Raw genomic sequence first — 23,625 nt, 5'->3', positions numbered from 1 at the left:
TTATGATTTGATGTGAGAAATACTTCATGGTGAGGGGAAATCTTTTATGCTAATGATGTGTGAGGACACAAATCTGGCAAATTACAGTGATAAGGTGGGATGTCCTGAAAATCCAAGCAAGAATTTAAAAGCGTGATCCCCTCTGTCAGAAGCTTCGAGAAATCAAGTAGGAGGAAGATTGGTAGTGACAGTCTGATTAGGGATTAGAGCCACCTGTGAGCTTGGCAAAAGCAGTTTTACTGCAGTGATGAAGGCAGACTCCGTATCAGAGTGAGTTCAGGAATCGGAAATGGAGATATTTGGCTGTCAAGGGGAGAAGAGAGAGGAAGCTAGACAGGGTCATGGGGTCAAGGTGGCTTTTCAGTTTCAGATGGGAGTAGCCTGAGCGTGTCCTCCACTGCTTGAAGGCAGCTCACAGAAAAGGAAAGTTTGAGGATCCTGAAGAGATAGAGGGTAATTAGCAATTTCTGAAGACATAGGTGTGGCTGGGATTCACACACAGGCAGAGAGATTAACCTTAGGTGGGCAGACACTGCCTCTATTTTAAAAGAAGACTTTTATAAGTTTGGAACTGGGAAGTTGACATGTAGGCCATCTGATGGTGCAGAGAATGCTTGCAATGGATATTTTAGAGGGCAGAAGAGCAGGCTGCCTAGATGAACATAGTTTTTTTGGCCAATTTAAAATTACAGGCGGCCGGGCGCGGTGGCTCAAGCCTGTAATCCCAGCACTTTGGGAGGCCGAGACGGGCGGATCACGAGGTCAGGAGATCGAGACCATCCTGGCTAACATGGTGAAACCCCGTCTCTATTAAGAAATACAAAAAAGTAGCCGGGCGAGGTGGCGGGCGCCTGTAGTCCCAGCTACTCGGGAGGCTGAGGCCGGAGAATGGCGTGAACCCGGGAGGCGGAGCTTGCAGTGAGCTGAGATCCGGCCACTGCACTCCAGCCTGGGTGACAGCGAGACTCCGTCTCAAAAAAAAAAAATAAATAAATAAATAAAATAAAATAAAATAAAATTACAGGCTGGGCGTGGTGGCTCACGCCTGTAATCCTAGCACTTTGGGAGGCTGAGGTGGGCAGATTACTTGAGCCCAGGGGTTCAAGGCCAGCCTAGTCTACATGGCAAGACCCTGCTTCTACAAAAAATACAAAACATAGTTGGGTGTGTTGGTACATACCTCTAGTTCCAGCTACTCGAGAGGCTAAGGTGGGAAGATCACTTGAGCCCACGAGGTGGAGTTTGCAGTGAGCTGTGATCGTGCCACTGCATTCCAGCCTGGGCGATAAAGAGAGACTGTCTCAAAAAATAAAATAAAATAAAATGAAAATATAATGTGTGCACACAAAAATGAAACATCTAAATAGAAAAAAGAGGCATAAATGAAAGCAAGCAATGTCCCTCACCCTGGTCCCCCTCGGTAGACATCAGCATTCATGTCATTTCTATCTTGATTTCTTTGGGTGATTATTTTCATAACTCCAAATTAAGTGCTTATACTTCCATTTCTTAATTTTTCAACTTTAAGCGGTACTTATTTCACTCCTGAATGTTGAAGCTGAGAAATCCATATCATTTATGCTAACCCTTTTTTCTCGTAATTTTTGTTATCTTTTATTGTTTTCCCGTTGGCTACCTGTCATAAATTCAGATATTATACTTAATCATCATTTTTTAATCTGTCAACTTCAGGCAGGTAGCTCTTGATTTCTACATCATGTAGGAAAATTCTGAAGGAGAGACTATATTGCAGATATTTGGATATTCCCAAAATATGCCTTTAGGATAAAATCCAATCTCTCGTGATAAATTGACAACAGATAGATAATTCTGAAATTTTCCTACTTATCTGCAAGATTTACGCCATTGTTTTTACATTAAGCCTTAACATTAATAAATGTTAATAAATTTGTTTGCTGCTGTGAGGATTAAGTAGATTGTGAAGTTACACCTTTCATGGGGGTGAGTTTCTAAAACCGGCATGTAAATGGAAATCAGATGTGACTCCACTTTACCTTCTTTTCCTGTAGTATCGCAATTGACCTCTATGCGGTGGCTCATGCCTGTAATCCCAGCACTTTGGGAGGCTGAGGCGGGTGGATCACCTGAGGTCAGGAGTTCAAGACCAGCTTGGCCAACATGGTGAAACCCCGTCTCTACTAAAAAAATACAAAAATTAGCCGGGCGTGGTGGCGGACACCTGTAATCCCAGCTATTCGGGAGGCTGAGGCAGAGAATTGCGTGAACCAGGGAGGCAGAGGTTTCAGTGAGCCGAGATCCCACCACTGCACTCCAGCCTGGGCGACAGAGTGAGACTCCATCTCAAAAAAACAAAAAGGCCCCTTGGGCATCTACTGATGTGAAGTTAGAGAACTATGGACTTTCTCTACAGGTTCACACATTCTCGTTTGATTAATTTCAGTTGCTAGTGACAAAAAATTATGATTTAAAATGGCTTGTGCTGAAACAAAAAGGGAATTTATTGGCCGTGTTATTGAGAGTCCCGAGGTAGACTGTGGGATCCGGGTACTGAAACAATATAGTCAGGAAACCTGTTTCTCTTGTCTCAACAGTTTCAGGCAAGCTCTTCCTACAGAGTGGCAAAATGGTTCCTGTTAGCTCACAGCATACATTCTTCATAGCTCAGCAACTTCAGGAGCAAGGGAGCTTCTCTTTTCTGGTAGTTTCTGCCAATGTCCTAAGGTTCTGTTGGGAGTTCTTTGGTCCTGTTGAGTCATATATCCCTTACATAAACACTCTAGTCAGGTGTATGAAATGATTGTACAGGTCTGAGTCATGCACTAGCCCTAAGAATGATAAAATATCTGAGTAAGGTCAGTATCATGAAAGGAAAATAACAAACTCAATAAATAAAAGAATTTACACTCAAGGAAATGGAGATAACAACAATATGAACAGAAGGATGGCCAAATACCAGAAGAGATATTAAAGAAACGATAGTAGTAAGCAGGTTTAAATGACACAAGGCAATTCTAAGAGGCACTGCTGTCAGGATGGCTTCCATTTTAGCCAAAGTGAAAAACCTTTTTATACTAATTTTTACATTTTTATATGCTGTTTCATAGAGCCTTACTGAAGACAATTTCATCTTTTTAGTCTTCATGTTCCTCCTCATGCCAACAAGGTGAGATATTATTAGATTTTATTTTTCCATCCCTTTGTAAAGCTCTACACCTATCCCTCATCCCAGAATGTGGGAGATTTAAATGTAGGAAAGAGATGGAGATCAGAGAAGAGTTAGTATTTGGAGAACTGCAGTTCAACTTCCCATAAAACAGTAAACTTGATCCTGATTCTTCAGAATCATGGAAAGTTTAAGCTGGAGGAGGACCTTAGAGATTGCATTTATTTCATAGACAAGGAAACCTAGGTTCAGAGTGGTTAACTTATTGTCCAAGCTGAAACAATCGGTTAATGGCAGAGCAAGAACAAGAAACCAAAGAATATAGTCGTTCTACTGACTTCCGGTCAGGTGCAGTGGCTCACACCTGTAATCCCAACACTTTGGGAGGCCAAGGTGGGCGGATCAGAGGTCAGGAGTTTGAGACCAACCTGACCAACATGATGAAACCCCATCTCTACTAAAAATACAAAAATTAGCCGGGCATAGTGGTGCGCACCTGTAATCCCAGCTACTCAGGAGGCGGAGGCGGAGGCAGGAGAATCACTTGAACCCAGGAGGCGGAGATTGCAGTGAGCCAAGATCGCGCCACTGCACTCCACCCTGGGCAACAAAGTGAGATTCTGTCTCAAAAGAAAAAAAAAAAAAGACTTGTTAAATCCAAAAACTAAGATTATAACCACAATAATCCACTTAATTATTGGGCCCTTTGGAAATTAGGAGCAGGAAGGATAAAAAAAATTTGTGCTTTTTGTACCCAGGGCTGCAGTTCATGAATGTGTGATTGCCTTGTAAATGTGAGCAGCGGAGGAAGAAGAAAGGACTGTTCCTGGAGGGATCTAGAAAGCCAAAGGAAAGAACAGCATAGAGCTTAATTTAGTGGTCAAGAATATAGACTTGGGAGTCAGACATTCCTGAGTTGGAATTCTGGTTCTACTAATCACCATCATTGTTGCCTTGGGCAAATTACTCCACTTTTCTAAGTTTTCCATTTCCTTACCTGTGAAAGGGGATACCAATACCTACAAATCATAAGAAGTAAATGAGATGATGTATATAAAGGCACATAGTTTAAATCCAATTAATGAACTTTAGAAACATCTTAGATTTTATTTGGTAATATTGACAAAGTTTAATAATTGTTTCTTTTTCGTTTATGCAGATAACATTTTTTTAAAATACGTTCTGAGTATGGTAGGTACAAATCTCTGTCCATAATTTCAAGGTGTGTAAACAAACGTAGCTACAATATTTTTCTCTGACTAAATTTGTTTTCTTTTCTTTTTTTCCTTTTTTTTTTTTGAGACGGAATCTTGCTCTCTCACCAGCCTGGAGTGCAGTGTCACAATCTCCACTCACTGCAACCTCCACCTCCTGGGTTCAAGCAATTCTCCTGCCTCAGCCTCCCTAGTAGCTGGGATTACAAGGGCCCACCACCACGCCCGGCTAATTTTTTGTATTTTTAGTAGTGAACAGGGTTTCACCACGTTGGCCAGGCTTGTGTCAAACTCCTGACCTCAGGTGATCCACCCGCCTCGGCCTCCCAGAGTGCTGGGATGACAGGCTCAAGCCGGTGCAGCGATGACAGGCGCGAGCTGCCGCTTCCGGCCTCAGTCTGTCTTCTATCTTAAGGTCCCATCCTACCAAATGGTGGAAACTTAATTTCAGTCACCTCAAGCTTTTACTTTCTTCTGTACGAATTTGAGTATCCATTCCAGGGAGCTGACACAGTGTTGAGGCACAAGGGCAGGGTCAGGGACAAGGTGCGGTGCTCCCAGGCATCTCCTGAAATAGCCATCTTCCCACCAGGTTTAGGCCCACGTAGGCCACTGCTGCTTCCTCCCTATGCCTAGAGCAGCGCCTCTTTAGGTCAGGCGACTCTCCCTGCTGTGCTCCTGCCTCTCTCAGGCACGGGTGAACATTCTGTCGCCTACTGCCCTGTGCTGGGGAGCACAGGTTCTCTATGAGGCCCTCTCAGTTCACTTGCCCACACATGGGACGCCGTCATTTCTAGTCTACTCCTCCGTGCCGTGCCAGGGAGAAGGGATGGATGCTCCAGATCTTGCAGCTTCGCTGCCTTCTACTGGGAATGGGCATTGTCACCTTACTCATGGATCCCCCAAACCTTCTAAGGTTGCCATCATCCTTCCCCACCTCTCTGCTTCCCTTTCTTGCCCCACCTCCCGCCCCCGGCCCCGTTACAATTTGGCCTTGGAGGTACAGGTAGGCAGGACAAGGGGCCTCTCTTCAGGGAACCATACCAGCAGTCGAATTCCCTAGCTTCCCCCCTCACCCTTCGAGTTTTCCTTTCCACTGGATAATTTCTTATCTGGATATGAGGTAGCCTGGGTCTTCATTTGTCCTCCGAAACCTACTGTTATTATGCCCATAAAAGTCAGGGTTTCGCTTCTCTTGCCTTCTCTATTCTGCTGCATCTTGTAGAAGACAGTGACCATAGAACTCCCATGCCTCAAGCAGAGACAGACAGTTTTAAAGGTTAGAACCGCCCCTAGAATCCCCTGAGGAAATGAGGGAAGGGAGCATCGTTAGCCATATCTGCCAAAGCCCCCTTAGATATTAATACTACAGGCTGATTTTAACTTTTCATAAGCAATTTCTTTAATCTTTTAGAATAGGTAGAGCAGCCTTGTGGAAAATTTGCAAACTAATAAAGAATATGTGGATCAGGCCGGGCGCGGTGGCTTACTCCTGTAATCCCAGCACTTTGGGAGGTCAAGGCCAGTGGATCACGAGGTCAGGAGTTTGAGACCAGCTTGACCAATATGGTGAAACCCCGTCACTACTAAAAATACAAAAATTAGCGGGTGTGGTGGCATGTGCCTGTAATCCCAGCTACTCGGGAGGCTGAGACAGGAGAATTGCTTGAACCCGGGAGGCAGAGGTAGAGGTGAGCTGAGATCACACCACTGCACTCCTGGGTGACAGAGCAAGACTCCATCTTAAAACCAACCAACCAAACACACAAAAACCAATACGTGGATCAATGTAGTCATTCCTGCAAAGATCTCATGATTAATTAGCTCGCTACCAAGGACTACACCGATGAGGCCAAGGTTATAAAATATAATGGGGGAGAAATGAAGCAAAGGCAAAGAAAAGTGTTCAGCAAGTGGCCTAAGCAGGAAGAATGTGCTGACAATCTTGGATGGGCCACCAAAGACAACATTTTAAAATCTCATTTTTGTCTCTTCTCCCTTTTATGCGACTCTTGGTTGAATAAGGATACGTTTTTTAAAACCTCAATTAATTTTAAGAAAGGAAACAAAGTAAGTGTTTTTCTTCCCACCAGGGAAGACAATTTTGATGTTAAACACCTCATTGATAGGGGTAATACTATGCAGTTAATTTTAAAAACGGGAACAAAAGCAGTGTTTTCTTTCTCAGTAGGGAAGGCGGTTTTAAACACCTCATTGAGGGTTGTACTGCCAGGCTCATTTGGGACTTGATAATAACTGCTCTTGACAAGACAATACTGAAAACACAGGGAGAAACCTAGCAGCACTCCCACGAGTTTTCACCACACCTACTAGCAAAGGCACATTTTCTGTTTCCTGAAAGGAGTGTTAGGGTGCAGTGCAGTCCAATTATTTTCACAATGCCGAGTCCCATGGAAATGAATGCAGGAGCTTACGCTGTTGACTTCAGTGAGACTCAGTGTGGTAAAAATGGATTCCCCAGGGCTTTGATACAGACTGAGGAGAGCGGGGATATCTATTCACATTCATTTATTTTTCCGATCTACCGTTTAAGAGGAGAACACTCCTTTTATCACTGCCACCTGAAACTAGGACTAGAAAGGAAGGGAAAAGAACATGGTTATATCACCCCCAAGGCTGTGAATTTACTTCTTCTCATGGGGGAAGGCCTCTGGTGGCACGTTTTAGTAAGCAAGTAGGTAGAGTCAGACACTGCGGCTGATGGCTTCAGCTTCGACTCACGAGAGGAGCTTGGTGTGTGTGGACTGTCCCGCTGCTCACTGGACGCTGGCCTGGCCTCAGGGGCTCTGGGTCATAGCATTGTGGACTTAGCATCACCATTGGTTGTCTTTCAAGACAGAGCTCATATATGCTTGAGTTACTGGTTCAGAGAGAGGAGATGTCATATGCCCATTGGGGGATGGAGGGAAGAACTATTAGAAAAAACTGGAAAGTAATTCAAATCGAATTACTCAATTCTAAACACTTCAATTCTTTTATAACAGGGGTCCCCCCACCACCCCGGGCCACACAGCAGGTGGTGAGCAGCTGGCAAGTGAGCAAAGCTTCATCTGTCTTTGCAGCCATTCCCCATTGCTCGCGTGACCACCTGAGCTCCACCTCCTGTCATATCAGCAGCATTAGATTCTCATAGGAGTGAGAACCCTACTGTGAACTGCGCATGTGAGGGATCTAGGGTGTGTGGGATCTGGGGTGTGAGGGATCTGGGGTGTGCGGGATCTGGGGTGTGCGGGATCTGGGGTGTGAGGGATCTAGGGTGTGCAGGATCTGGGGTGTGCGGGATCTGGGGTGTGCGGGATCTGGGGTGTGCGGGATCTGGGATGTGAGGGATCTAGGGTGTGAGGGATCTGGGGTGTGTGTTCCTTACGAGAATCTAATGCCTGATGATCTGTCCCTGTCTCCCATCACCCCCGAATGGGACCATCTAGTTGTAGAAAACAGGCTCAGGGCTCTCACTGATTCTAATTATGGTGAGTGTGTGATTATTTATTATATATAACAATGTAATAATAATAGAAATAAAGTGCACAACAACTGTGATGTGCTTGAATCATCCCCAGACCACCCCCCATCCCCATCCATGGAAAAACTGTCTTCCATGAAACCAGTTCCTGGTGCCAAAAAAGTGGGGGGCTGCTGTCTTATGACATCATGGATTCATGGAATTCTTTTATAGGCAGGTTCCTTAGGGGTAACTGAAGCTGTGTCCTCATTTTTAGGAAATTTAGGAAAGATTAGGAAATTGAGGCTCAGAGAGGCCGTTTAGCGGTGACTAACACAATTTCCAGGTCAGTACTGTTTCTACGAGCCTGGTCTCCAGAAGAGAAAAGGCTAGTCAAGGCTACCACTTGAAGTCCCCTAGTCAGATACAAAGAAAGGATCCAGGATCCAAGTTGATTTACAGTTAAACTCATTTGGGGAATTCACAATGCTTGAAAAGGCAAGAAGAAAACAACACGAGACTGTACATACCACAATGTGAAGAGTCTTAACCACATAGCAGCACCTCCTTCAGAGCCACACTGGCCACTGATGTGTGACTCCCTCCCCTGCCCTCCCCCTCACCCTGAGGTTTCAACATGGAGACCCATGTAGGACTGTGGGGAGAGATGCATGGAGCCTGGGAACTGTATTTAGTCTCCTTCCTTCTAGGGGCTTTTACGTTTAAAAATGCAATTTCGGCCGGCGCAGTGACTCATGCCTATAATCACAGCACTTTGGGAGGCCAAGGCAGGCGTGTCACCTAGGTCAGCAGTTCAAGACCAGCCTGGTCAACATAGTGAAACCCCATTTCTACTAAAAATATACATATATTTTTTACATATATACATATATATATGTACACACACAAAAATTAGCCAGGTGCAGTGGTGGGTGCCTGTAATCCCAGCTACTCGGGAGGCTGAGGCATGAGACTCACTTAAACCCAGGAGGTGGAAGTTGCAGTAAGCTGAGATGGCACCATTGCACTCCAGCCTGGGCAACAGAGCTGTCTCAAAAAAAAAAAAAAAAAAAAAAAAAAAAGAGAGAGAAATGCAATTTTATTCTTACGACTTTCTGGAAGCAAGAATGTGGTTTTGAACATACTAAAGGAAATTTTTATAAAGGAAATGCGAGAAAGCAACAAGATAATGTTGGCTGCTCTGGTATTAAAATCCTTAAACAGTAAAAGCACTCTAAAAATATAAGGTATATTATTCTACTTATTTTGTTCCAGAATAATATGCATGATATGACTTTAGCTTTTTCCACAGGAGGCCATTTTTCTCTGGGTATGGTGATACCTCTCTCAGTGCGGCTGAGCATGGGCCTCGGTGGCTTCAAATGTGAATATAACCTTTTTGTGAACTCTGTCACGTTACTGTGCATAGAATCTGCTCCTGGATGTTTTAGCTTCTCCCAAGGTTAGCGAGAGACTTTCATTTCTTCTTTGTGCTTTCGCCACTCAGGAATCACAGGGAAGCTGTGATTGTGCTAGGCGTTAGTTCTTTATTAGCGCTCAATCTGCTTAACACTCCTCTTGTGTGCCGCCTTTGAAGTCTCAAGAAATCTCCTTCCTGGCAGGAAGTGCCAGAGGCCCAAGCAGTGCAGAGGAAATCACACCGTGGCAGCCTCTCCAAAGCGCAGGCCTGGGGCTCAGTCCATTTCTCCTGGTCGTTCTCACAGTTCTGGATTCGGAAGGGAGGAGAGAGGCAGTGGGGGACGCTAGGCATTCCTAAGGGATTGCATTCGAGTCTGCTGACTAGGCCCTGAGCTCCCCTGAGGCCAGTAAAGCCCTGCTCCTGGGGGACTGAGAAAGCCATCCTTCTTGGTGCAGACCCTACCCAGCCCTGTGTCTTAAGAGTTCCTTCTCTCTGCGGTCCCACGCTCAAGCCAGTCCTGCTCTGCCTGCTCTGCCCTGCCCATGCAGAAAAGCTTCCAAGCTTACGAGGATCTCCTTCTCAGCCTGCCAGCTGTTTGACCTCAAGGGAGTTGAGCCTTTCTGAGCCTTGCTTGCTTCATCTGTAAAATGGGACAACAGTGGTGACTACCTCTTAGGATTGTTGTGAGGATAAAATGAGATAATCCAAAAACTAGCCAGGCATTGTGGCATACGCCTGTAGTCCCAGCTACTCGAGAGGCTGAGGTGAGAGGATCACTTGAGCCCAGGTGGTTGAGGCTGCAGTGCACCTTGATTGCACCACTGTACTCCAGCCTGGGCGACAGAGTGAGACCCTGTCTCAAAATAAAAATAAAAAATAAATTTAAAAATGAGATAATCCTTATGCATATCTTAGCATCTTGCCTAGCATTTTGTGGATGTTTGATAAATACTGCTACTGTTAATAATAAACCATTTTTATTCGATTAAGGGATGTGTATTGACAAGAGCTGGACTTAGGAGATCGCAGTGAGAAAGAAAACAAACACTAGAACATTTGCGAAAGAAGAAATCGTTGGTGAAGGATGCGGCCCGAGTGGTTGTGCTTTCCTCCTGTTTGTTCCACCATAACGTTTGTCACATGTGAATTCTTACAGCCCTCAGTGTGTCTGTGTCTATACATTTCCTTACCCTTCGTCTGATAACAGTTCCCTGATTTCCCCAGGATTCTGCTCTTTTCCCTCTCGCAGTCCCTGTGGTCTGTATGGGGCTGGCCCCAATCGCTGGATCCAGAGGACACATCACCCAGGCCTGGTCACTGAAAGTCAATTATGAGACTTTTGCTGGAGCAACCAGGAAAAGAATGTGTGTATCCTTTGGATGCACAGAATGCAGAGCATGGAATGCAATCGTGAAGGAGCAGGCAGCTACAGAACCCAGAAATGGAGAGAGCGAGGGCCAGGTGTCAGCATCTGCTCTGTGCAGGCACCGGGATTCAGCAGTGAACAAGTCTCGGTCCTTGTGAAGCTCTGGTGAAGAAAACACCAAGACATAGTGATAGGTGGGTGGGTGGATGGCTTGGGTACATGGATGGGTGGATGCACGCATGGATGGATATGTAGACCTATAGGTCATTCTTATAGTGATACGTTCTGTTAAAGAGAAAGGAACAGAATTAGAAACACATTAGGGGCTGGACACAGTGGCTCATACCTGTAATCCCAGCACTTTGGGAGGCCGAGACAGGTGGATCATCTGAGGACAGCGGTTCGAGACCAGCCTGGCCAACATGGCGAAACCCCGTCTGTCCTAAAAATACAAAAGTTAGCCAGGCATAGTGGCAGACTCCTGTAATCTCAGTTAGCCAGGAGGCTGAGGCAGGGAGAATTGCTTGAACCAGGAGGCAGAAGTTGCAGTGACCCGAGATCTCGCCACTGCACTCCAGCCTGCGTGACAAGAGCAGCACTCCGTCCCAGAAAAAAGAAACACATTGGGACAGTACTGTTGTAGATGGTGTCATTAATGATCCTATTGACCTAGAGAAAGAAACTGAGGCAGAATTAATATAAGCAGAGAGTTTATTTGCGCCAAATTTGAGGACTGCAACCCGGGAGACAGATTGCAGTTGTCTCGAATGTATGCTCGATTAGCAGCAGTTGCCAGTAAGTTTTGTTTTGTTTTGTTTTTTTTTGAGACGGAGTCTCGCTCTGTCGCCCAGGCTGGAGTGCAGTGGCGCGATCTCAGCTCACTGGGACCTCCGCCCCACCAGGTTTAAGCAATTCTCTGCCTCAGCCTCTGGAGTAGCTGGGATTATAGGCACGTGCCACTACGCCTGGCTAATTTTTTGTATTTTTAGTAGAGATGGGGTTTCACCATCTTGGCCAGGCTGGTCTTGTGACCACTCCTGACCTCGTGATCCACCTGCCTCGGCCTCCCAAAGTGCTGGGATTACAGGCGTGAGCCACCGCACCCGGCCAGTTGCCAGTAAGTTTTTAAAGAGAAAAAGAAGGGGCAGTCTTACATTGGTTCATTAAAATAACATGAAAATAAGCTACTGATTCACTACACATTGTTCTTTGTATCACGAATTCTAGGAAAAAGAAGATGATGGGTGAGGGTCACATTATATAACTTGTAATAACATTTTTTTTTTTTTTTTTTTGAGACAGAGCCCCCTCTATCGCCCAGGCTGGAGTTCAGTGGCACAATCTAGGCTCACTGGAACCATGGGAATCCCCTCCCAGGTTCAAGCAATTCTCCTGCCTCAGCCTCCTGAGCAGCTGGGATTATAGGTGTGCACCACCACTTCCAGCTAATTTTTGTATTTTTAGTAGAGACGGGGTTTCACCATGTTGGCCAGGAGGGTGGTCTTAACGCCTGACCTCAAGTGATCTGCCGGCTTCGGCCTCCTGTAGTGCTGGGATTACAGGCGTGAGCCACCTCACTGGGCCTGTAATAACATTTTATGCCATTTATCAGCTAGTCTGGAAACTACAAGGAAGAAAAAGGACAAAATGCCTTTAAATGAGGGCCCCGGGGCATGGCAGGGGCACGACTGAAGTCTCATACTCTTGTGTCTCTGGGCCTGATACATTTTGCATCTTTTGCGTAGGATTGCTCTGAGTTACTTTTCTTTTATTTATTTATTTATTTTTGAGACGGAGTCTCGCTCTGTCACCCAGGCTGGAGTGCAGTGGCACCATCTCCCCTCACTGCAAGCTCCGCCTCCCGGGTTCACGCCATTCTCCTGCCTCAACCTCCTGAGTAGCTGGGACTACAGTCCCCGCCTACACGGCCGGCTAATTTTTTGTATTTTTAGTAGAGACGGGGTTTCCTCGTGTTCGCCAGGATGGTCTTGATCTCCTGACTTTGTGATCCACCCACCTCGGCCTCCCAAAATGCTGGGATTACAGGTGTGAGCCACCGCGTCCGGCCACTTTGAGTTACTTTTCTTTCTCACACCAATGAACCCCTTTTTTGTCAAAGCTAGTTTGGGGGTGATTTCTGCCACTTGCAACCAAAGGATTCCTCATTGCCATTCTGTATAGCAAGGATTTTAAAACTGTGTTTTGGCTCAGCACAGTGGCTCACACCTTTAATCCTAGCACTTTGGGAGTCTGAGGGGGGCAGATCACCCAGGGTCAGGAGTTCGAGACCAGCCTGGCCAACAAGGCAAAACCCTGTCTCTACTAAAAATACAAAAATTAGCCAGGCGTGGTGGTGCACGTCTGTAGTCCCAGCTACTCGGGAGGCTGATGCAGGAGAATCGCTTGAACCCGGGAGGCGGAGGTTGCAGTGAGCCAAGATCATGCCACTGCATTCCAGCCTGGGTGACAGAGTGAGGCCCTGTCAAAAAAAAAAAAAAAAAGGCAGTTCATAGAAGAGTACTAGAAAACGGCAAGTAAATATGTGAAAACAGGTTAAGCTTTACTAGTAATCACGTAAATACAAACCAAAACGACAGTGGGATAACTTCTTTTGCTTATCAGATTATCAGTCTTTAAAAGTTTTGCCCACAGTCTGGGCGTGGTGGCTCACACCTGGATTACACCTGTAATCCCAGCACTTCGGGAGGCCGAGGCTGGCGGATCACGAGGTCAGGAGATCGAGACCATCCTGGCTAACACAGTGAAACCCTGTCTCTACTAAAAATACAAAAAATTAGGGCATGGTGGCGGCCACCTGTAGTCCCAGCTACTCGGGAGGCTGAGGCAGGAGAATGGCGTGAACCTGGGAGGTGGCGCTTGCAGTGAGGGGAGATTGCGCTGCTGCACAGAGCCAGACTCCATCTAAAAAAAGAAAAAAGTTTTGCCCGCATCTCAGCCGGGCATGGTGGCTCACACTTGTAATCCCAGCACTTAGGGAGGCCAAGGCGGGTGGATCACCTGAGGTCAAGAATTTGAGACCAGCCTAGCCAACATGGTGAAACTCCATCTCTACTAAAAAAATACAAAAATTAGCCGGGTGTGGCGGCAAGCACCTATAATCCCAGCTACTCAGGAGGCTGAGACAGGAGAATTGCTCGAACCTGGGAGGCAGTTGCAGTGAGCTGAGGTTGAGCCACCGCACTCCAGCCTGGGCAACAGAGCAAGAACTCCGTCCCCCGCCACCCGTTCCCCTCCTGCCAAAAAAAAAAAAAAAAAAGAATCTTGCCCGCATCCATGTTAGTGAGTAAGGAAATAGATCCTCTCATTCACTGTTGCTGGGATTGAATTACTGAAGCCTTTGTTGAAAGTATCTATCAGTGTTTATTAAAAATGTTTAAATGCATGTACCTTTCAACATAGCAGTTTTACTTCTGGAAATTTATCTGACAGAAATAAGAGCAAGTTGTTTTCTGATATCCATCCACGCTGCCTTCCTCAGTAACAGAGCCTGTGACGCTGAGTTGGGCACATGGTCACCTGGAATAATGATGTTTCTCATCACACCTTAGAGTTAGGTTTGATCTTGCACTGCAGTTCTGGCAATACAATATGCACAGAAGTAGCAGCTTCCAGGAAGTAACCTCTAAAAGGAGGAGTGATGCTCTCTGGGACTTGTTTCTTTCTTCCTCCTGTAATACAGGCTGCTGGCTGGAGCTCTGGGAGCAAGATGGGCCATGCAGGATTCTTGGGAGTGGAAGCTGTGAAGGGCAGAGACAGCAAGGTAGCAGGAGCCTGAGCCCCGAATCCAGGGAGCTCCAGACCAGTCCTGACCTGACCTCCTCCAGACTTCTTGAACATAAGACAGTGAATTATCTTGGCAACAAACATGTGAAAAAAAATGGTCAATATCACCAATCATCAGGGAAATGCAAATGAAAACCACAGTGAAATACCATTTTACCCCAGTCAGAATGGCCCTTATTAAAAATTTTTTAAAGAAAGAATTTGGCACAGATGTGGTGAAAAGGGAACACTTATACACTATTGGTGGGGATGTAAATTAGTACAACCTCTATGGAAAATGGAATGGGGATTTATCAAGGAACTAAAAGTAGACCAACCTGCCATTCAATCCAGCAATCCTACTACTGGGCATCAACCCAAAGGAAAAGAAGTCATTATATCAAAAGAAACCTGCACGCATATGTTTATTGCAGCACAATTCACAATTGCAACGATATCAAACCAACCCAGGTACCCACTGATCAACGAATGAATATAGAAAATGTGGTATATGTATACCATGGAATACTACCCAGCCATAAAAAAGTGAAATCACGTCTTCTGCAGCACTTTGGATGGAACTGGAGGCCATTATCCTAAGTGAAGTGACTCAGAAATGGAAAACCAAGTACCAGATGTTTTCACTTGTAAGCGGGAGCTAAGCTATGGGTATGCAAAGGCATACAGAGTGGTATGATGGACACTGGGGACAGAGAAGGGGGGAGGGTGGGAGGGGGTGAGGAATAAGGAGTCACCTGTTGGGGACAATGTACAGTATTCCAGGGATGGGTGCACTAAAAACCCAGATATCACCACTACACGGTTCATCCATGTAACCAAAAACCACTTGTACCCCTAAAACTATTGAAATAAAAATAAATGAATGCAAATATTTTAAAAATCGATCTTGGCTAAGCCACAATTATTTGGGTCATTCTTTTGCTCTCCAAGCCCCGTCCTAACTAATTCGAATACATAAAGATGTAGGGTTGGCCCTCCATATCCCTGGATTCTGCATCCATGGATTCTACCAACCACAGATGGAAATTTTTTGTGTTTTAAATGGTGGTTGTGTCTGAACTGAACATACACAGATTTTTTCTTGTCATTATTCCCTAAACAATACAGTAAAACAGTAAATTAGGTAGCATTTACATTGTATTAGGTATTACAAATAGTCCAGAGATTATTTAAACTCTACAAGAGGATGTGTGTAGGTTCTATGGAAATACTATGACATTTTATATCAGGGAATTTCGTATCTGAACTTGGGGCATTGTAGAACCAGCCCTCCATGGATACTGAGTGACAACTATAGACACAGGTAGGTTTATTGAAGTGTTGTCTGAAATAATAATAAATAACAATCTGAATATCTGTTGATAAGGCACTGGTTGAGTCCATTGTGGGCCATTTGTTTGTTCATTTGACAGATATTTTTGAGCATCTACTCTGAGTCTGGATAAAAGGAGACAAAACTGTCCCTTCATGGGATTCACATTCAAATGTAGAACGTCCAAATTATGGGATATGACGAAGTTATTAAAAAGAACAAGCCGTTATGTATGTACTATTGCTCTGGATACATTGCTTATTTATTCTGATTTATGCTTAGAGATGGAGTCTTGCTCTGTCACCCAGGCTGGAGTACAGTGGCATGGTCTCGGTTTACCTCTACCTCTGCCTCCAGGGTTCAAGCAATTCTCCTGTTTCAGCCTCCTGATTAGCTGGGATTACAGGTGTGCACCATCATTCCCAGCTAATTTTTGTATTTTAGTAGAGACGGGGCTTCACCATGTTGGCCAGGCTGGTCTCCAACTCCTGGCCTTAAGCGGTCTGCCTGCCCCGGCCTCCCAAAGTGTTGGGATCACAAGCGTGAGCCACTGTGCCCAGCCTGAATACACCATTTAGCTTAAAAGTTAGAGATATGCCATATTAACCTTTCATTTTTATTTTTTAATTTTCTGTACTCTTGCTAATCTGGCATCTTAAGGTGTTGCTGATCATGGAGAAACCGACCCTCCCAGGCTGGCTAATTCCTACAACAGCAAATGACTCCCCTGGGAATGCACTTCACATTTTCATGAATCCAGAGCCCATCCCTGCCACCTCCCTCCTTTACTGACCTCTGCCAGGTTGGGCCACTGTCCCTCTGCTCGAATCACACCAGGCCCAGGCACAAGCAACTGGGGTAGTGCCTATATCCATTATTCAGACTAGGCACTCCTGTACCTGCCTGTCCTGCTGACGCTGCATTGCCCATTTCCTCCCAGGAAACCACAATAAAGGCTCTTGGCCAGCCTTTGCCCTCACTCCTGCTGCCTCCTGATTGACCCTGGCACTTTCCCAAGTGGCCCTGCCTGTTATAGTGTTCCTCTCCTCTCAGGAAATGGGAATAATAAACTTTTCTTTGGAGACAGACAGGCTCTCGCTCTGTCACCCATGCTGGAGTGCAGTGGCGCAATCATAGCTCACTGCAGCCTCCAACTCCTGGCTCAAGTGATTCCCCTGTCTCAGCCTCCTGAATAGCTGGGACTCAGGCGTGCACCACCGTGCTTGGCTAATTATTTTCATTTTTATTTTTGTAGATATGAAGTCTCAATATGTTGTCTCAAACTGCTGGCCTCAAGTGATCCTCCTACCTTGGCTGCCTGAAGTACTGGGATTAGAGGCACGTGCTGCCGTGCCTGGCCAAAACTGTGTTTTTAATAGCAGTTGTTTCCTGATTAGTTGGCCTCACCATACCTGAATAATAATGAAACCTACATTTTAAAACATATAGTGTGATCCTATTTTATGTTTTAAAAATCTAGAAATACATGTGTTTGCATGTGTTTCAAAAAATAAACGAAAATTCAGGGATAGAGATTAAAAAAATTGTTAACAGTCAGCTGGGCACATTGGCTCACGCCTGTAATCCCAGCACTTTAGAAGGCCAAGGTGGGTGGACTACTTGAGGCCAGGAGTTTGAGACCAGCCTGGGCAACATGGGAAACCCTGTCTCTACTAAAAGAAATACAAAAATCATCTGGGCAGGTGTGGTGGCACGCGCCTGTCATCCCAGCTACTCTTGAAGCTGAGTCAGGAGAACTGCTCGAACCCGGGAAGTGGAGGTTGCAGTCAGCTGAGATTGTGCCACTGCACTCCAGCCTGGGCGACAGAGCAAGACTTTGTCCCCCACCACAAAAATAAATTGTTAACCGTAATTATGCCGAGGAAGGACATTCCAACTATTGGAGGGTGACAGGCAAAGATGACTCATTTTACTTTAGGCATTCCAGCATTCATTGAATCTTTACAGAAGCATGTGTGGCTTTTGTAAGAAAATGAAATATACAAATATATATATATATATTGCATTTCATTCTTTCGCTCTCCTCTCACCTCCTTCCTCTGTCACACCTGAGCTGTATACACCTGGGGCTTCTGGCGTTGTGCCCGGCAGCTCAGCCGTCTGCTCGGCCACATGTCCCCTCTGGAGGGCAGCTTTCCCTGCATCGCTTTAGACCCTCCCCATCTTCTCTAAATGTGTTGAAATATCTAGCCTGCTGAATGCACCTCTGTATCATTGGCATTGTGGGATTAGTGCTGTTTTGTTACTCGCAATCACTTGAATGGGATCTCCAGGAGAAAAGGAATATAGAATCTCAGAAGGCTGGTGATCTCTGTAGGTAGCAAGTCCCTGCACAAGAGTCAGGCATCCAGCACCTTGTCCTGTCTGAGAATGAAACAGGGCCTAGGATGGTTAGCCACAGTCAAGCGGTGGGAGGAATAGGCCCAGCCCTTGACAAAGATCCTCACACTGAGATGGGTCAAGCCCTTGAAAAACAATAAATCTTTACTTGTAGGGACCATAGGGAAATTCAGTCCAGCAAACTAAACATTTGGAATCTACCTGCCTGGAAAACAGCTGGTATCATAGCCAAGCAGTTGGTGGGGAAGTGGAGGGGGTTTCCAATACACGTAGGGTCCCGTCTGATAGTGGGACAGAGGAGTGGGGCTTGCGCGATGGATAGTTTCAGGGAGCACATTCTGGGGTCAGGCAGCCTATAAGAGAGAAGTCAGCTCAAGTTCAGGAACAGGCAGCCACTCCTAGGTAGAGGCATCATGCTCTCACCAAATGTGTGTGGAGCACCTTCCCTGAGCCTGCAGGACCAGCAGGAGCGAGCCAGTACTCACCATGGCGATGACCTGGGTGGAGCCTGGGGCAGGGCCCTGCATCCCGGACTATTCAATGCTGAGTGCCAGAGTGTGCCTCCTGTCCACAGACAGGATGCTATCGACCACAAATCACAACGATGCCACTTTACCAGTCGTGTGACTTAACTTCTCTGAGCCTCATTGTTCTTGTTTCAAAAATGAAAAGAATGAACCCCAGCTCGTGGGGTTGCTGCAGTGTTAAACGAGTAACCCCATGTACTGAGCAGCCTCTCAATCATGCAGCCAGCTCACCTGCTTGCGCTGTGGGCCCCTGAGGTGCTGGCGGTAGATGGGCTTTCCTGTGGAGTAACCAGTTTCAGAGATTGGCTATGAGTCCTTTGGAGACTTGACTAGCTCAAACTCCTCGGAGCTCAACTGGGCCTGAGGGCAGTCTCCAGATTTGACTCAAATTATTTCAAGGAAGGGGAAAAAAGAGACATCTGAAGCCCACGAAACTTACCTTGTTGGCCAGACGTGGTGGCTCACGTCTGTAATCCCAGCACTTTGGGAGGCCAAGGCAGGCAGATCACGAGGTCAGGAGTTGGAGGGCAGCCTGGCCAACATAGTGAAATCCCGTCTCTACTAAACATACAAAAACTAGCCGGGCGTGGTGGCATGCACCTGTAGTCCCAGCTACTCGGGAGGCTGAGGCAGGAGAATCGCTTGAACCTGGGAGGCGGAGCTTGCAGTGAGCCTAAACGGGGCCATTGCACTCCAGCCTAGGCGACAGAGGAAGACTCTGTTAACCTGCCACATACGTGGAGTGAGAGAGACAAGGATCCTCCAGGCTCCCAGGCCTTTCCGACTTTGGCAAATTCCAGCACAAATAGGGAAGGAAAACACTGAGGGCTGTCTCTGGTAAGTGAAGGTGGATAAATAATAGTGCTCCTTTATCTGGACCCTCCGATCTCAGGATTTCAAAGAATGCTAGACAAGGACCTAGTGGCAGGTAAGATTTTTCTCTGTTTTCTAGATGGGTAGTTGGAGGCTCAGTTGAGAGATGGGAACAGAATCAAGAATGCAGTGTAGGTCAGACGCTTTAGAGCTGAGAAGGGGTGTCATAGATGCGTGAATGCAGGGGTTTTCAAATTTAAGTGTGCATCCAAATACGTGAGACGATCTTTCAAAATGCACACTCATGGGCCTCACCCCAGGAGACTCTGATTCAGGAAATCTGGGCGTGGGTCTTGGATTTTAAACCTTAACATAGGCTTTCAGGTGCTGTGTTTATCATACTCTGAGAAACTCTGGTCTAGGGAGAGTCGGGAGGCTGTGCCTTCTGTTCGGGGATTGGGCCCGGAGTGACGAGGCACATCTCTGGGTATTTTATCCAAGGATAGAAATCTATAACAATTCTACTATCCAACTTTATCCTAGAGGGAAAGGCATGACAGAATACACACTCAAGGGGCTTAGGCACACTCAGTGTTTCTTTTTCTTTTTTCTTTTATTTGAGAAAGGGTCTCACTCTGTTGCTCAGGCTGGAATGCAGTGGCATAATCATGGCTCACTGCAGCCTGGAACTCCTGGGCTCAAGTGATCCTCCCACCTCAGCCTCCCAAGTGACTGGGTCTATGGATGTGCACCACCACGCCCAGCTAATTTTTTTCTTATTTTTTATTAGATATAGAATCTTGCTATGTTGCCCAGGCTGGTCTCAAACTCCTGGGCTCAAGCGATCCTTGGCCTTCCCACGTATTGGGATTACAGGTGTGAGCCACTGCACTCAGCCAAGACTCTTTCTATAAGGCCACATTCACAGGTCTCAGGTGCACAGATCTTTTTGGGGGACATCATTCTACCCATCACACCTCCCCCAACTCCCCACCACTATGGTCATTAGTTACTACAGCATCACTGAGAGTCAGTCTCCACTATAGCTAACCTCACAGGCAGGAACCACATGTAAACATAGGTTCTGTAACACCCAGTGCCTGGAACATATTAGGTACTCAATTTTCTTTTTTTTTCTTTTTTCTTTTTTTCTTTTTATTTTTTTGACACAGAGTTTCAGTCTTGTTGCCCAGGCTAGAGTGCAGTGGCGTGATCTCCGCTCACTGCAACCTCTGCCTCCCAGGTTTAAGCAATTCTCATGCCTCAGCCTCCCAAGTAGCTGGGATTACAGGCATGCGCCACCATGCCAGGCTAATTTTTCTATTATTAGTAGAGACAGGGTTTCTCCATTCTCCATGTTGGTCGGGCTGGTCTCAAACTTCCGACCTCAGGTGATCCGCCCACCTCTGCCTCCCAAAGTGTTGGGATTACAGATGTGAGTCACCGTGCCTGGCCGACGTACTCAATTTTCTTTTTTTTTTTTTTTTTTTTTTTTTTGAGACGGAGTCTCGCTTTGTTGCCCAGGCTGGAGTGCAGTGGCGCGATCTCGGCTCACTGCAAGCTCCACCTCCCGGGTCCACGCCATTCTCCTGCCTCAGCCTCCCGAGTAGCTGGGACTACAGGCGCCCGCCACCTCGCCCGACTAATTTTTTGTATTTTTAGTAGAGACGGGGTTTCACTGTGGTCTCGATCTCCTGACCTTGTGATCCGCCCGCCTCGGCCTCCCAAAGTGCTGGGATTACAGGCGTGAGCCACGTACTCAATTTTCATTCAATACATTTTGTTTCATTGATCTGCTTGTTGGATAATCCAATAGTACTACTGTTTTATTAAGTATTTGTGTAGTTTAATAAAATGCATTACTTGCATTAACAGTTATTGGATGTAGTTACTCCTAAAATTGCATAGCTACTGCAGCATTCTTTAAAAGACACACTGCACTGCATGGTGGCATAAATCACTCCTCAGCACTCCTGTTTTTAAAAATGTCTTCCACTCTTTCCCATGTGCGAAAGTCCCAGACTTGTGGAGTTGTGGATTCTGGAACTGCACAAGTCAGGGCTCACCATGAAGCCAGGTTTTAGTCCCTGTGGGGTAGCTTCGGCAGCTGAGGGGGCATTGGTGTCCGTGGCAGTTGTGGTGGGGTCAAGGAGGCTTTGGTGAGGACTGAGGTCCGGGTGGAGGTGAAGGAACAGAGGGAGGAAGTGAAGGAGGAGGAAGAGGTGGTGGGGAGGAGGAAGAGGTGATGGGGGAGAGGAGGAGGCAGTAAGGGAAGAGGAAGAGGAGGTAGGGGGAGGAGGAAGAGGTGGTGGGGAGGAGGAAGAGGTGGTGGGGGAGGAGGAGGTAAAGGAAGAGGAAGAAGAGGTGGGGGAAGAGGAAGAGGTGGGGGAAGAGGAAGAGGTGGTGGAAGAGGAGGATGAGGTGGTGGGGGAGGAGGAAGAGGTGGTGGGGGAGGAGGAAGAGCTGGTGGGGGAGGAGGATGAGGTGATGGGGGAGGAGGAAGAGCTGGTGGGGTAGAGGAGGAGATGGGGGAGAAGGAGGAAGAGGTGTTGGGGGGAGGAGGAAGTGGTGGTGGGGGGAAGAGGAAGAGGTGGAGGAGGAGGAAGAGGTGGTGGGGGAGGAGGAGATGGGGAGGAGGGGGAAAGAGGTGGTGGGGGAGGAGGAGGAGATGGGGAGGAGGGGGAAGAGGTGGTGGGGGAGGAGGAAAAGATGGTGGGGTAGGAGGTGGTGGGGGAGGAGGAAGAGGTGGTGGGGGAAGAGGAAGAGATGGTGGGGGAGGAGGAAGAGGTGGTGGGGGGAGGAGGAAGAGCTGGTGGGGTGGAGGAGATGGGGGAGGAGGAAGAGATGGCGGGGGGAGGAGGAAGAGCTAGGGGGGTGGAGGAGATGGGGGAGGAGGAAGAGGTGGTGGAGTGGAGGAGGAGATGGGGGAGGAGGAGGAAGAGGTGGTGGAGGATTCCCTTCTGGTGGCCACCGGGGTGGTGGTGGGGTAGAGAAGGAGGAAAGCAGTCTGGGAAGAATGTGACAGTGGATCTGTATGGGCTGAGGTGTCTCACTGTGGAGGAAAGGATCAGATCATGCAGTAGTCACTGAGAATCTGGTCCCTGGAGAATCAGTTTATGGAGAGGAGAGAGTCCCCATTTCACCAGGAGATGACAGCATGGAGTCCCAAGCATGGAACCCCTTCCACATCAAGCCAGGGCCCAGGTGCTCTCCCTCGGGGCTGCCTCGGACACCACCGTCTCCCATGTCTCTGACATTGTAGGCCCAGGTGGTCTAGTCTAGGCCGTGGAGTCCTCCCACCGCTCTGGCCTTGCCTTATTAACTTGACCAAGAAGAGGACCAACATCCTTCCTGTGCTGGAGGGTGCTCGGCGGCAGCACAAGTACCACGTGCTCATGGCCGTGGTGGATGTGACTTTGGCTGGCGTGGCCCTGCCAGGGCAAACCCGGATTGTGGCCCTGAATGCCCACCCCTTCCTGCCAATTGGAGGACACTGCGATTTCCACTGAGGCCAACTGCATGGAGTCCAAGACCAGCAGAGGCCGTGTTTGCCTGCGACATGAAAAGGGTGGAACAAGAGAACGCGAAGCCCCGAAGCAGCTGCCCTAGAGCCTCACCAGAGAGACCAGCTTGTGGTCCTGGGAGTGGACAGGCCACCCGCCAAGGCAAAGACCTGAAGTTCGGCACATTCCGGATTGCCATGAAGTGTGTCGATGGTGTGGCCACGGGAGTTTCTTTTTCTCTTCTTATTTATTTTTAGGGGTGAGGGTGGGAGGGGCTGGATTGAGGAATTCACAAGGGGAGTTTTTCTACTAAAAGACTCATCTGTCACATCTTCCAGGCCAGGCATGGTGGCTCATGCCTGGAACGCCAGCACTTTGGGAGGCTGAGGAAGGAGGATCACTTGAGGCCAGGAGTTCAGGGCCTCAATTGTTTATAAATTACCCAATACAAGCTATTTTGTTACAGCAGCAGGAACAGACCAAGACAGGACCCATTTGCACTATTTTTCACTCTTGTCCAAGGTATGTTTGCTAGTATTTATTTATTTATATATTTATTCAGATGGAGTCTGGCTGTGTTGCCCAGGCTGGAGTGCAGTGGTGCGACTTCAGCTCACTGCAACCTCCACCTCCTGAGTTCAATTGATTCTCCTGCCTCAGCCTCCCAAGTAACTGGGATTATGGGAATGCACCACCA

General features: G+C 47.1%; 1 long non-coding RNA gene and 1 pseudogene across 2 annotated transcripts; both read left to right on the top strand.

The window, feature by feature from the left end:
• The first annotated feature begins 1,019 nt into the window (after window positions 1–1,019).
• On the top strand, window positions 1,020–15,294 carry LOC144340878 (uncharacterized). Of its 2 annotated transcripts, XR_013417389.1 has the most exons (3): window positions 1,020–4,336; window positions 7,365–10,802; window positions 14,309–15,294. It is a non-coding gene; the product is annotated as an uncharacterized LOC144340878 (long non-coding RNA). The 2 variants fall into 2 exon arrangements; XR_013417388.1 differs by having other exon boundaries at window positions 1,020–10,802.
• Window positions 15,295–19,515: 4,221 nt separating this feature from the next.
• LOC100426201 (rRNA 2'-O-methyltransferase fibrillarin pseudogene) lies at window positions 19,516–23,102 on the top strand (annotated as a pseudogene).
• The last annotated feature ends 523 nt before the right edge of the window (window positions 23,103–23,625 follow it).

Source organism: Macaca mulatta, chromosome 5 (genome assembly GCF_049350105.2).
Source record: "Macaca mulatta isolate MMU2019108-1 chromosome 5, T2T-MMU8v2.0, whole genome shotgun sequence".
Classification (NCBI taxonomy): domain Eukaryota; kingdom Metazoa; phylum Chordata; class Mammalia; order Primates; family Cercopithecidae; genus Macaca; species Macaca mulatta.
The sequence above is the reverse complement of the archived record's forward strand: the minus strand, read 5'-3'. Positions and strand labels throughout refer to the sequence as shown.